At 38.5% G+C, this 14,518-nt stretch overlaps 1 non-coding gene across 1 annotated transcript; it reads right to left on the reverse strand.

Annotated features, from left to right (window-relative positions):
- Positions 1-12,389: 12,389 nt before the first annotated feature.
- Positions 12,390-12,496, reverse strand: LOC122752052. Its single transcript, XR_006355856.1, has one exon. It is a non-coding gene; the product is annotated as a U6 spliceosomal RNA (small nuclear RNA).
- Positions 12,497-14,518: the final 2,022 nt, after the last annotated feature.

Below are 14,518 nucleotides of genomic sequence, written 5' to 3' on the forward strand. Positions count from 1 at the left end.
GGAGGACCTGAGTTCAAATCCAGCCTCAGACACTTGACACTTACTAGCTGTGTAACCCTGGGCAAGTCACTTAACCCTCATTGCCCTGCTAAATAAATAAATAAAATTTTTAAAAAACAGAGGAGGGTTTGGGAGAACATGGAGAAAAGAGAAGGCAAAAGAGCATGGGACCTTGGGAAGGTGAGGGCTGAGCTGGATAGAAATGACAATGTGAGGAAAGCTAGCATAGGAGAGGGGATTCTGACTCCCAAAAACTGGAGAAGCATATGGAAGCAGTTTGCTGGTCATTATACACAGGGAGTAAGTAGCAAGTATACAGAAACTAAATTGGCTTCAAGGATCTAATTGGAGTGGTGCGTTTGTGTGTGCAAAAGTGCCTCTCCAGATGCTAACTCTGAGAAGAAATTCCCTGAGTTGGTTGGGGCAAGGAAGAAGGGAGTTGTTTGTTCGACCAGGTATATATCAACTAGCGTAATCGACATTTATTGAGTTGTTATTCTCTGCAAGGCTATGAGCTGGGTGATAGAGACCAAGGGAGAAGCATGAGACAGTTCCTGACTTCAAAGATTTTATTGTTTGGAGGAGGGCAGGCACACAGGGGCACGCAGCTTCCGCAGTTGATTGAGAGAATGTAAAGTCCTTGAAGAAGGGACTGTTCTGAGTTGTCTCTGTGTCCCCATCGCCTAGCATGATGCTAGGTGCATAGTAATAGTACTTGTTGATTGATGGATTGATTCCCTTGTACTGAACTTAGGCATCATATATTGAGCAGGCTCTTAGTCCAAGATATACATCAGAGGCAACCCAGAAAGGAGACTCCAGGAGGAGGCTGTCATCAAGGCCTAGAGGATGTCAGTGCAAGACCAGACAAGGAAGCAGGGCTAGCCAGGCAGCATTTTGAAGAAGTGGAGTGGAGGAAAACATATGCTGCCTTGGATGCTGTTACCTGGGCCAAAGCCTTAGCTACTCTGTGCTAGTTCTGTCTCTATTTAACCTAATGTCCACTTGCTGGTCATGGGGTGAAGAGCTCACATTTAGAATATCAAGACCTAAGCTAGTGCTTATAGACATTCCAAACACTGTGATTCTGAGCGTTCTCTGCCCCACTTTCTGCCACTCTACCATGATCAGTGCAAAGTTGGAAGAGGGCCGCACAGGAAAGAGGTTTATTTTTTTTTATTTCATTTCATGGGTTGTCATAGTCAAAGGAATCCATTTGAGATTCCCAACCAGCTGATGATGAGCCTTTCAGCACTAATCTGTGTTGGACCTCAGCAAGGAGATAGCCCCTTTCCAGCACTGCACCCAGACCTGCAGTGTTGAGCCAGCCTGAAATTGTGCGAAGCTGGGATCACCTTTGAGAATGCAGGTACTTCCATGCTCACAATAAAACATCAGAAGAGGAATTTGCGGACATAGCCCTGGGTTCTTGAGAGCTATGCTAAGAGAATACTCTGGAAGGAGTAAGGCTGGTACTCATACTGAATTGGACCTAGGGATTGTGACTGCTAGGAAGGCGTTTCATCACCCTAAAACTTCACAGTAGCCCTGTGGCTAGCATAATTTATAAGATCGATGCTGCTAGCTACTAACCTGAACCTATTTAACAGGAAGATGCAAGATCTGGAAGGCCCATGCTCACCCTGGGAGTTATGATGCTAGAGATGAGCAAAAGTCCTAAAGAAGTATTCGATTTCCCATGATTCACAAATATTGAATGACCTTCTGTTTCCAAGCCATGTCTTTCTCTGGATGGCTAGACCAATTCCCCAGTCTAAGGGATATGAATTTATCCCATCAGAATCACTTTATGAGCCTCTATCTTAGTAGCAAAACCCCTCTCTTCACTGAACTTGCTGTATGTCCCTGAGCCCTTGATATAAGGAGTTATTCTCCATAGGAAGAGACAGATATCTTCAAATGTGTTTCATTTCTTAGAACATTCATTCATCTCATACCATAGAAATTTTAACAAGTATTCACAAACAGACCACCATGAAAATCGCAGTTGTGTGTGTACACAGGGTGTATTCCAACATCTTTTGCAGAGATTGATGAGGCAATGAAATTCTTTGAAGAACTGCACCAAGTGTCTCCAAATTAAATCAACTTTAATACTCTGGTTTTTTGTTTGTTTGTTTGTTTGTTTGTTGCTGGGCAATGAGGGTTAAGTAGCTTGCCCAGGGTCACACAGCTTTTAAGTTACTTTGTAACTTCAAAATAAAAGTCGGCACAGGTGAAGACAGAACAAAGGAATGGTAAATATGGTTCAGGAGTAAGAAATGAAGAAAGCCAAAAACTTCAGAGAAGATACAGTTCTCACCCACAAATCACAATTACTTATTTTAAGAAAAGAGTTGGAAGGCACTTTATGCAGTGAGCACCAAAGAACATCACCAAAAAATGAACTTGATTACATTTTCATAGTCAGAAGAAGACTGGTTAGAGATATGGAAAAACTGTTCTTGAATCAGCCATCTGTACAATAGAACAACTAACTTTTTAGTGGTAAGATCAAACTCTATACCAGTCTAGAAGAAATAACGAATATGAGAACAAATGGCATGCAATTGAGACAATTCTAACCTGACATATTTATGTAATCTGATGCCAAAAAAATGGGAAATGGATTTTTAAAAAAAAACACCAGACATCAGCACAGATTATCTGCATTTCCTAAGGAAGTTTAAGTTCATGTAAATCGAATGTCATGAGAAGACTAAAAGAGACAAGAACCCACATCAACCAAGAAACATTTTATCTCTTTGCCAAGCAGAAAAAGATAGGACAGTTGAAGGCAAAACCAATTTAAAATATAAACTTGTTGTTAAGTTTTCCAGTTAACAATGGTGGAAGATTATGAGCAATGTGTCTTCATAATTCTGTAGAAGGAGAGCCAAGATTTTTTTTTTTAAGTTTATGGAAAGCTTGGCAAAAGACCCAATTAAATCATATCACCCTAAGGCCATTTAAGATTGAAATTGAAGGTGGCTCAACAAACAGATGGAAAATGGAAAAACTCTGTTAAGATTTGTGTAGTAAGGGGCAGCTAGGTGGCACAGTGGATAAAGCACCGGCCCTGGATTCAGGAGGACCTGAGTTCAAATTCGACCTCAGACACTTAACACTAACTAGCTGTGTGACCCTGGGCAAGTCACTTAACCCCAATTGCCTCACAAAAAAAAAAACACAAACAAAACAAAACCCTACTTTGTGGAGTAAATAAAAGTACCACTTTAAAGGTGCTACTCTAACAAGTTATCTCTTATGTATATATCAAAATAATATAATATTCCTTAAAATATGTAGCAATATCTTATGATTAATATTATTAATATCAAACAAGGTATCAAACAGGGAGACACATGATCACAAAAGCATCTTGCCACCATTGTGAAGATATCCACTGCAAAATCCAAATGAAAGATGAATTAACATAGATGCTGAGGCCCTTCACAAACTCCTATTTACACATTACAATGCCATGATTGTGTCAAGCCATGAAATATTTCAGATTCTCCTAGATGACATCCATGATCTCTAAAAAGGGTTTGATCCAAATATCTTCACAGGGAAAGCAAAGTGTATAGAAAATAGCTATTTTCCAGACAATAATTTGCAACTGAATGAACAATCCATAGAACTGATTCATCAGTACAAATATCTTGGACACATAATACGTAAGGACAATGATCTCTTAAGTTGAATAGTAAAGGGAAAAGGAAGCTGGATCGTCTTTGGAAAATTGCACAGTGTTTTTAAATTACTCCAAATTATTCCCTGAAGTATAAGCCCATATTTTTTTTGGTAAAGCAATTGGGGTTAAGTGATTTCCCAAGGGTCACACAGCTAGTAAGTGTCAAGGGTCTGAGGCCGGATTTGAACTCAGGTCCTCCTGAATCCAGGGCCGGTGCTCTATCCACTGTGCCACCTAGCTGCCCCATAAGCCCATATTTTTAACATCAATATTCTTCCAGTGTAGTCTGAAGACAGTCCTAGCTCTCTCACTTACTAATATTGTGACCTTGGGCTAGTCAGCCTTTTGGGGCTTTAGCTTTCTCTTAAGAGGGTTGGACTAGGTTATTTCAAAAGACCCTTACAGTTCCAACATGATGTGATGCTACAAAATCTGACTCACTGGTAGCACCTTCCTGATTACTACCAACAGGAATGTATAGTTGGGATGTGATTTCTCATGACTTTATTTGAAGAAGGTCTCATCAATTAATTCCTCTCTATTTCCTCCCCCCAACCAAAACACATTTTAAAATATGTGAATGCATGTTTTATTGATGACTTTGGTTTTCATATCATATATATTTCCATTTATAAACTACCACCGCCATCATCAAATGAGCCCCTTTTAACAAAGAAAAATAGTTCAGCAAAATCAACCCATACATGCAACATCCTTCATCTATGATTTTCTACCTCTCTGTTGGAAGGCAGCATCACTTTCTTCCCCAGAAACCCATATGAGTCAGCCTGGGTGACTTCCAGACACTTTTCTACTGACTATGGGAAAGGAAGAAAAGGAAAAATATAAGGTACCAAGTTGCAAAGCTTTTAAAAGCATCTAAATAGACTTTTCCCTAGTTACATCAGCACTACACTGACATTCTCTTCCTCCATCTGTGGTTGACTTTATGCTGATATGCAGAAAAAATACTCAGAGGATTTAACAGTCCTCCCTGTCAAGGGGAGTCCTCAGTTCCCTAAAATAGTCCCACTATTTACACTATCTGCACAAAAACCCAAAGCTAATAAATAAGCCCTAGTGAATTTCTTTCTGCATGGTTAAGTTAGATTGATAAAAGGCCAAGAGACAAGTCCCATCCAGTTCTAAAATTCTTTGCTTCTCTGTCTTGGACCAGAGTTGTTATTTCAGCCTTTGTTGGACCTCCATATTGTAAGTCATTCCCTCTGTATACAAATGTGGCTGAAAAGACTGACATGTTCCCAGAAGTCTCTTTCACACTAATTATATGTGTGGTCTGGTGAGGGGAAACCTCATGCTGACTGAGGCTGAGAGACAGGCATCTCCAGACAGGGACAGACTTTGTTCTTAATTCACTCCCACGATATACTAATCACAAACTCCTGGGACCCATATGAATTCTTGCAGAAACAACACTAGGTGACCTCTAAAGTCCTTCCAGGCTCTAAAGTTCTTGGATACTGAGGGAAGGATTGAAGAATTTTAGAGCTAGAAGAGACATTAGGAATATCTAGTCCAATGCCCTCACTTTAGATGAGGCAAAAGAGGCCCAGATTGGTGAAATGACTCACCCCAATTCATACAAGGACAAAATTATGGCTGGAGGAAAAGGCCCAAGAGAGTCTAAGTTGCCGGTGAGTCCCAAGAAGCCAGTATAGCAACTCAAGGCTCCTGCCTACTTTTCCCATGTTCCATCCACCAAATCTCAGTCTTTGTGCCAGAGAGGCCTGGGTGGATTCAGGATTCAGGAAAGTGCCATATTTCTCCTGGCATGAGTCATAAGCTGGTGAGATTTCTTCTCCATAGGTTGGCTCCAAATTCTCCAACTTGTAAGCATGTGGACCATAGAAGATCAGAAGAAAAGGTCACTAAAAAATTATTTTGAGTGAAGACTTTTATTTGAAGCATCCTTTTTAAAAATTAAAAACTTGTCAGATACCAAGAAGCATGAACAAACAACAAACTTGAACAACAAGCATGTAAACAAAAAAGAATGGTGGGGGAAGGATTGCATATGAAATCATGAATCTTCTGCTACATAGATCTTTTTTAAGTATATGTTAGGGGGGGCAGCTAGGTGGTGCAGTGGATAGAGCACCGGCCCTGGAGTCAAGAGTACCTGAGTTCAAATCTGGCCTCAGACACTTAACACTTACTAGCTGTGTGACCCTGGGCAAGTCACTTAATCCCAATTGCCTCACTAAAAACAAAAAAAAAAGTATATGTTAGGGGCCAGCTAGATGGCACAATGTATAAAGCACTGGCCCTGGAGTCAGGAGGACCTGAGTTCAAACCCAGCCTCAGACACTTGACACTTACTAGCTGTGTGACCCTGGGCAAGTCACTTAACCCTCATTGCCCCACCAAAAAGAAAAAGTATATGTTAAACTTAATGTCGGGGAGAGGTAAAAGGAAGGGAATACATTTTTATATAGTGCCAGGCACTGTGCCAAGCATGTTACAAATCTTATCTCATATGATAGCACCAATATTGACCTGCTTTCTGAACTTCCTTATGCTCTCTTCTGTGTATTTTTTAACATGTCAGTGATACTCTTTCCTTGAAAAGAAAAAAAAATTTAAACACCGTCTAACTTGCAATGGGTGATCATAATCGTGTAATGTCACTCCATCTCTCAGTGCCCTGTAGCAAGTATTCCCAGATGTCATTTATAACTCCTGGATGAAGGACCTTTTCACTACTACTACTAATTCTGCTGTACACTTTAGGTCTGATGACAAATCCACTAATGTTGCATACTATATTTATTTTCTATATAAATTTGTTATTTCTTCCTATGTCTTTCCACCTGACACCAGTAGTAGATGGGATTTTCAATAAATCCACACTCTACATCTCTACTCTCATGGGGGGAGGGGCGGGGGGGCAGCAGGATACAGGTCCAGCCTATGAGTGGCTTCCTGTTATTCTGCCTATTCTTTGTAGGAAAAGGGAAGAATTAATTACTGTGAGTACCAGAATTCAGATTAAATACAAGCAACTTCTCTGATACCCTTGATTTCTCTAACTCATTATATAGAACAGCTGATATGGCTACTGACTCCAGGAAAGGATGATGGAGATTAAGGAAAATATTCCCAAATCAAGTTGCCCACGTGGAAACCTCAGGAAATTCCAGTATAGCCAGCCTATCTTCCTTTTCAATCTTTCATTTCCTTAATGATTCCAGTTTTTGTTCCTAGTTCCTTGTTTATCATGTTGTAGCCTGATCATTCATAACTTCTGATTTTCCATCATCTTCTGAGTGATACTCATTTTTAATTCTTCAGAGGCTGTGGAGTATCATTGGAGTATCATGTGGAGTATGATGTACAATCATACACCATTAGAATATTTTTAAATAAATCTTATTGATATCTTTTTTTTTTTTTGCAGGGCAATGAGGGTTAAGTGACTTGCCCAGGGTCACACAGCTAGTAAGTGTCAAGTGTCTAAGGCTGAATTTTAACTCAGGTACTCCTGAATCCAGGGCCAGTGCTTTATCCACTGTGCCACCTAGCTGCCCAATATCTTTTTCACATCACCTACATTTCCCAAAGTACCCCTGCCCTGCTAATAATCCCCTCACTGTCATCCATTATAACAAAAAAGTTAAAAAGTAAAAAGGTCGGTTAAACTGACCAATATATCAGAAAGGTTTGACTTTATATGCAGTATTGCACAGACTTAGATTTGTTTGCAAAAACAGTGGAGAAGACATCTCATCTCTCTCCTTTGGGGCCAGCCCTGGTCATTATAATTTCACAGCATTCGGTATTGATTGGTTGATTGAGGTCTTTTCGTATATTATTCTCCTGATTCTGCTTACTTTATTTTGTATCTGTTCATCATTCTCTAAATTCATCTTATTCATCATTTCTTCTAGCATAGTAATATTCCATTACATTTGTGTACCACAATTTCTGATATATTCCACAATCAATGAACATCTATTTTGTTTATAGTTCTTTGTTACTCTAGAGAATAATAGTATTAAAAATATGAGCTTTATTTGGGGTAAAAGTTTAGTATGATTAAAGAAGTTTTGCAATTTCCCAAATGTAATCCTGTTATCTTTCTTTCTTCTGGACCCAATTCATCCATTTGCTATGTCTTTCAATCTATATACTGAAAAATAAGCAAATGTATTTCATAACCTGGATAATAAGGCATGCTTTATTGACTTGATTTTTCCTGTATATATGGCTAGCCTAACAGATCCAATAGGTTTTGCAGTGTTTCAGGGCTTTGTGTAACCAGCACAATGTGATCTGTAAGAACCCAAAATATGGAGAATATGTATATGTATATGTGTGTATGTATATACATATATAGAATCCCTTGTCTACTTGGACTGTATTCTGGATCTCATCCATGACAGGGATAAAACACCTTTGGTGAGCATGTCTCCCTTGTTAATAGTCTACCTGATGTTAGTGATCAGAAAAGGTCATTGAATATTTACCTCTGCTACTCTATCTTGCAAGAAATCTTTTTAACTTATTGGAAGAGAGCCTGTGGGGTGGCATTTGGCTTTACATGATAAAAATGATTTTTTATTGTCAACAAACAAATAGGTACAGTGAGATTTTATGTTCTCTACAATGTTCAATCAATTATGAAATGGTAAAAATGCACCATACTGTGGAATATCACTCACAAAAGCCTTGAAGTTTTCTACTAATATCCTCATTAATATGAATGAATATTTTTCTCACAAATTTTTCTAGATAGGAAAGTAGACATATAGGTCGTTAGCTGCCCATGTTTTCCTTGTCATCATTTATGGTTTTAATAAGGTACAAGTGTTTTTTTATAATGTTTCCTTCCTTCAAATACCTTGTGAATCAATCCTTCAATGCTCTCAATATTGTGTTGCCTCCAGCATGGAAAAGGGGAGAGGGGGAATAATAGTGAAAAATGAAAGAAAGAAAGAAAGAAAGAAAGAAAGAAAGAAAGAAAGAAAGAAAGAAAGAAAGAAAGAAAGAAAGAAAGAAAGAAAGAAAGGAAGGAAGGAAGGAAGGAAGGAAGGAAGGAAGGAAGGAAGGAAGGAAGGAAGGAAGGAAGGAAGGAAGGAAGGAAGGAAGGAAGGAAGGAAGGAAGAAGGGAAGCAGAGAGAAAGGAAGGAAGAAGGGAGGGAAGGAAGAAGGGAAGGAGAGAAGAAAGGAAGGAAGGAAGGAAGGAGGGAGGGAAGGATTTTAATGAATCATTTAAAAAATAGAGAATAAACAGAAGTTAAGGTGGGGATACAGACAAGCAAACCAGTGTTGGAGCTACATGTTAAATTTGAATTATACAAAATAGAAACCAATGAGTTGTACAAAGTGTGGGGGGGAGACAAATTGTACATGGCAGAATTTCATTTTCATATATAATCCCTTTTTATAATGCCCTCTTCTTTTCCTTTATATATTAAAAGGTTAATGTTTTATTATGTTCATTACACAAACATTTTTAAACAGGAATTCTAGTTTAGAAGCTATATGAATAATGGATTGAGGAAGGACAGCCTGGATGCAGAGAATTCAATTAGGAAGTTATGTCAATAGCATGACTAGTGCTTCATCTTGTTACTATCAAGGTAACTGAAAACTTAGACCGTGATAAAGAGGAACTTGGTGAACATGGATTCCAATAACAAGGAGAGGTGGGTGTCCAAAAGGATATTATAATCATACTATTACCCATCTCCACTATATGGATAAGGTTATTTTCTCTTTGAAGTACCACCTTACTAGAACACTGAGGAAACAATGGATAGGAACTGAGTGGAAAGCACCATAGAAGGGAACAAAAGGAAATAGGAAATAAGAAAAAGAAATAAGGAAGAATGTGGGTGAGGAAGGAGGAGAGAAGAAAAAGCAATTTGTACTTCAAATATGAGAGCCACAGATGAAGAACACATTAAAGAAGAAGTGGAAGGATGAAATGGAGAAAATAACACTTATGCCATGCTCCTATCTGGAATTCAAGGAAAAATTAGGAAATTTAGAAAAAGTATGAATAATCTAGAATTCTAAGATATGGGTTGGGGAAAGGGGTATCTGTGTATCTGTAAAAGTATTTAGGATTGAATTCATGCCAGTGAGAGAAGCTAGAATGTATTTATTATTTTTAAAAAACAATATAACAAGATAAGATAGAGGAATAATCAAATTTAATCATAACTTTTTAAGATAAATAGATTTAACCCACCCATAGAATGGAAAAGAATTGTAGAATGCATTAGAAAACACAACACAAATGGGTTGCTGCCTGTAGAGAAACACTCCCAAAATATAGGGATAGCATACAAATTTAAAGTAAAAAAATGGAATGAATTTTGTCATATTGTAGCTGACTTTTTTTTTAAAAGAGAAGTAATCTTGATTTTGGATGAAGTCAAAGTAATAATAAATATCTTCAGAGAGATAAACAAGAAACTATGCCATATTTAAGGGCTCGGTAGACAGAATCATGTTAAAAATATATAACAGTATGTATAGCAAATACTTAACTTAAAAGAAAAACTAATGTCATTGTTCCTCTTTCCAAACTTAATGAGTCAAGAAAGATTAACAATAAGGAAATCACAGTATTGGGCAAAGTGATTGAAAAGAGGATTTGATAGATATAGGATGAAAATTAAATGGAAATCTTAAAAGGCTCACATTTTTTTCTATCAGATTTTTTTTTAATGAATCATTATTGTGATAAAATAATGAGATTTGGTAGACACTCAGGGGCCCCCACCTGAAGATTGATTTGGAATTGATTGAATTGGGTGAGGCTGAGAGACTAAGAAACTACTTAAGGCTGATTAAATAGAGACTACACCTGGCTGGCCCTGAGTGGGGTATTGTTCTCAGAGGCTGTGGACTACGACATCAACATGAGACCACCACCCTCAACCAATCAGCTTGAAGGACCTCTCCTCCTGGGAGGGAGACAGGAAGTAGGAAGGTGAGGCTGGCTTTTTTTTCATGCCAGGATTTCGGGTTGGTGGGAGAGAGAGAGAGAGAGAGAGAGAGGGAGGGAAGGAGGGAGAGGGAAGTAGATAGGCTTTTCTTGCATTACGGTACTCCATGTGTTGTATTTACTCTTTAATAAATACTTAAAAGCCTAAACTCTTGCTGAATTTATCAGTAAATCTTAGCTAGTTTCCCCCCAAAACTGGGAGGACACACATTATATTTTAAACATAATATTATGTAGGGCACAAAAAAAAAATTTTTAATGTTTTATCTTCTTTCTCCCCTCCCTAAGCCTCAAACCTGCTTGAAGGACACAAGCAGCATACGCAAAGATTGTTGCTCTGGCTCTACTATGAGCTAATAACAGTAGGCTTCAAAGAAAAACTGAAATAGAAAGCAACTAATGTTAAGTATTAAACTAGTCTTTGAAATGTGACCTATGTATTGTGTTGTTTGAGATACATAGCTTAGACCATGAACTCCTAGAGGTTAAGGATGGATTTCATGTGGCATTCTATAATGTTTGATGCAAAATGAAAATAATTGACTGCCCCACATTCTATCTTCTATGGCATTTATTTGTCTTCGGGTAGTGGCCTCCCCCATTAGATAGTAAGATCTTTGAGGGCAGAGGGCTTTCATCTTTCATCTTTCTTTTTCCAATGTATATCATAACGTTTTTTTGTATTGGAGAAGGATATGGGGTAGGGATCTGGACCTGTGATTTGATTGAGGTAGGGAACGCCTGAGTGGAAGTTCCTACCACTAATACAAATCAGCAATTCACTTATAACTTAGAGATTTGCCTCAGGAATAGAGAAATAAGGTGACTTGCCTAGGATCACACAGCTAGTAGATGTCAGAGACAAGACTTAAATGTAATTCTTTCTGATTCCAAAGGCAACCCTCAATTGACTATGGCATGTTATCTCTCCTGTGTATTGTAGGTACTTAATAAATGTTTGTTTATGTTGAATTTAGTCCAAGAATGATGTTATGAATGTCTGGGTACTTTTTAACTTTATGACTTTTGGGTACTTAAGACTAACCTACCACACCCAAGGCCTGGACAAGGCTGAGCTTGCAATGAAAAGTGAGAAAAGGACACTAACAAAGTCCCTTAGAAAGGAGACAGAGGTTTACAAAGAGAAAGAAAATCCTGAACAGATTGGACAGAAATAAAATGTCATTGATAGAAGCGGAAAGACCACTGTATATCAAGTTAGGAAAATTTATTTCAAATTCTAGCTCTGTCGCCTAACGGTAGGTAAATACTTTCATCTCTCTAGGTCTCAGTATCTTCATCTGTAAAATGGAATTGTAATCTCCAAGGTCATTTGCAACTCTAAAATCCTATAATGCTAGGTGGTTAAAGCCTGGGAGAGGCTATTCAGGATGACTAAGGAACTTTCTGGAGGTCTGGCTTCAAGTGCAAACTGAAAAACAACATTGGAAATATCAGAATTCTAACCAATGCAATAACCTATTTTAACACTAGAGGACTGATAATCATTCCTCCCTCCTCTTGATTCATCCATTAAAATGAGGCATACATTGTCAGTCATAGTGAAGGTGTTGGTTTACTTAGCTCACTTGTACTCCTTGTTACTACAGAGTGTTCTGTTAGTGGGCTATGCAGGTAAGGGTTCATGCTATGGAGTCATTAGAGAGTGACTAATAACAGAAAGAAAAAAACACCAATAAAATATATATTTTTTAAAATATGCAACACTTCACGAATTTGCATGTCATCCTTGTGCAGGGGCCATGCTAATCTTCTCTGTATCGTTCCAATTTTAGTATATGTGCTGTCGAAGGGAGCACCAATAAAATATTTTGATTTTAAAAAAAAGAGTGGAAAGGAATTCACTTCTTCAGTTCTCCTAAGCAAATGAGACAATATTTGTGCCTGACACATAGTAGGCACTTGTGCTTGTTCATGAGTATCCCCAGACCCCCACTCCAGTCTTTCTTCTCTCTTATCAGCTTCATTTCTAACCAGGATTTGGGGACCAAGTCACCCACATTTGGAAACACCCTAGGCATGAACCAGGCCTATATTTTGTCTTAGAAACTTATATTAATCCAGGTGGCAATGAGCTGGGCAATGTACCTAAGAAAAAAACTTGACTCCTTTGAGGTCAGACTTCCCAGAATGGACCCAGGTCCATGTGAACCCAGAGACCTTGCAGGGACCCTGGGCTATGGATTACATACAGGAGGTACCAAGTGCACTGAATACAGATTCCTCACCTAATGTCTAGTCTCATATTGGCTTGGCTGGCTCACTATTGACTGGGCATATAGCCCTGTTCACATTCCTTGGCTCAACCTCTATCAGTGAAACTCTGAGTCCTCTTTTAGGGCTCCCTGTTTAGCTCTCCTCCCCTCCAGGTGGAAATGGCAACCCCAACCAGGTCCACATGCCTAAGTATACAACAAATGGTCCATGTGTTGTTGAGCAAACTTGATCTGAAGAAAGAAGCCTTCATACTTCTCTGCAAATCAATACACACCTCAAATGCCTTGGCATCCATTCAGGCTGGTGCTTCTTTCCCTTCTTAGGAAAGATAAAAATACAACGAATACATTAATAGAACTGGGAGAAACTCTAGAGACCGCCCAATATTCTCCCCACCACATCTTCCAGGTGAGAAGTCTAAGACCCAGAGCATCATTTTTCCATAGACCTGCCTGAAAGCAGAAATCTGAATTAACTGATCTCTTGTGATTCTTTTATAGCATTCTATGATTATCAAAGACAACTCTACTCCCAAAAAATCAAAAGAGAAGTGCACAGAGTATTAATGTACACCACATTCAGCCAGGACAACCAAATTTGAACATCTAGACCTAGCTTCCTGAGCTCAATAAGTGTGATCCCTGAACAAGCTCATCTCCACAGGGAATGTCCTCAAATTCTTTGACTTATAAGAGTTTTCTTTGTATTATAGTTATTTTTGTAGATGTTTTTCCCTCTACTACTACACTGAACACTTCATAATGGCAAAGACCATGTCTTTGTTTTTTGTTTTGTTTTGTTTTGTTTTAGTGAGGTAATTGGGGTTAAGTGACTTGCCCAAGGTCACACAGCCAGTAAGTGTTAAGTGTCTGAGGCCGGATTTGAACTCAGGTCCTCCTGATTCCAAGGCCAGTGCTCTATCCACTGTGCCACCTAGCTGCCCCCCAGACCATGTCTTTATATCCCATCCAGTACATAGCACTGTGTGTGCCTTGCATGTAATAGGTGTTCAATAAATTAAGTGAAATCAAATTGTACTTAGGGGTTGTCCTGGACTGTTTGACTAATATTTTGGATTCTTGCGTTTTAACTATATTCATCACCAGATTTCTTACTTTTGCTATGAAAACTAGAAATCTCCACCAGAAAGGTGATATTTACTCAACTCTAGTAAACACAATGTAAACATCCTCAAGGAGCATGAATTGAGGCTTTACCATCTTAGACTTGTTTTATTTTAATTTTTTAAAGTCTAATCTCTAACTTGGGAGAAAAAAAGAAATTTGGTAGCTCTGAAACTGTTAGCTCCCAGGTGCTGAAACACCATACGGTGATGCTTGTGGCTTAAACTGAATATGCAAAAATACAGGTGTTTGTGGTCTGTGAACTTGAGTGTGAAAACATAGATCACAGAATCTCAGATGGTCAAAGGCTAAGACCAGGGGGCAGCTGTTAGTATCTATTTGGATGCTTCCTTATGACACAAAGTAGTTCCTTTTTCTGTGTTACTGTCTATTTGAACTCCTCTCTTCAGTGGTTAAGACTTTGAAAGCAATACCTTCAAGATCAACTTAATCTTTTCCTAGTGAAGAACTCAATACAAT

The sequence above is a fragment of the Dromiciops gliroides genome, chromosome 3 (genome assembly GCF_019393635.1).
Source record: "Dromiciops gliroides isolate mDroGli1 chromosome 3, mDroGli1.pri, whole genome shotgun sequence".
Classification (NCBI taxonomy): domain Eukaryota; kingdom Metazoa; phylum Chordata; class Mammalia; order Microbiotheria; family Microbiotheriidae; genus Dromiciops; species Dromiciops gliroides.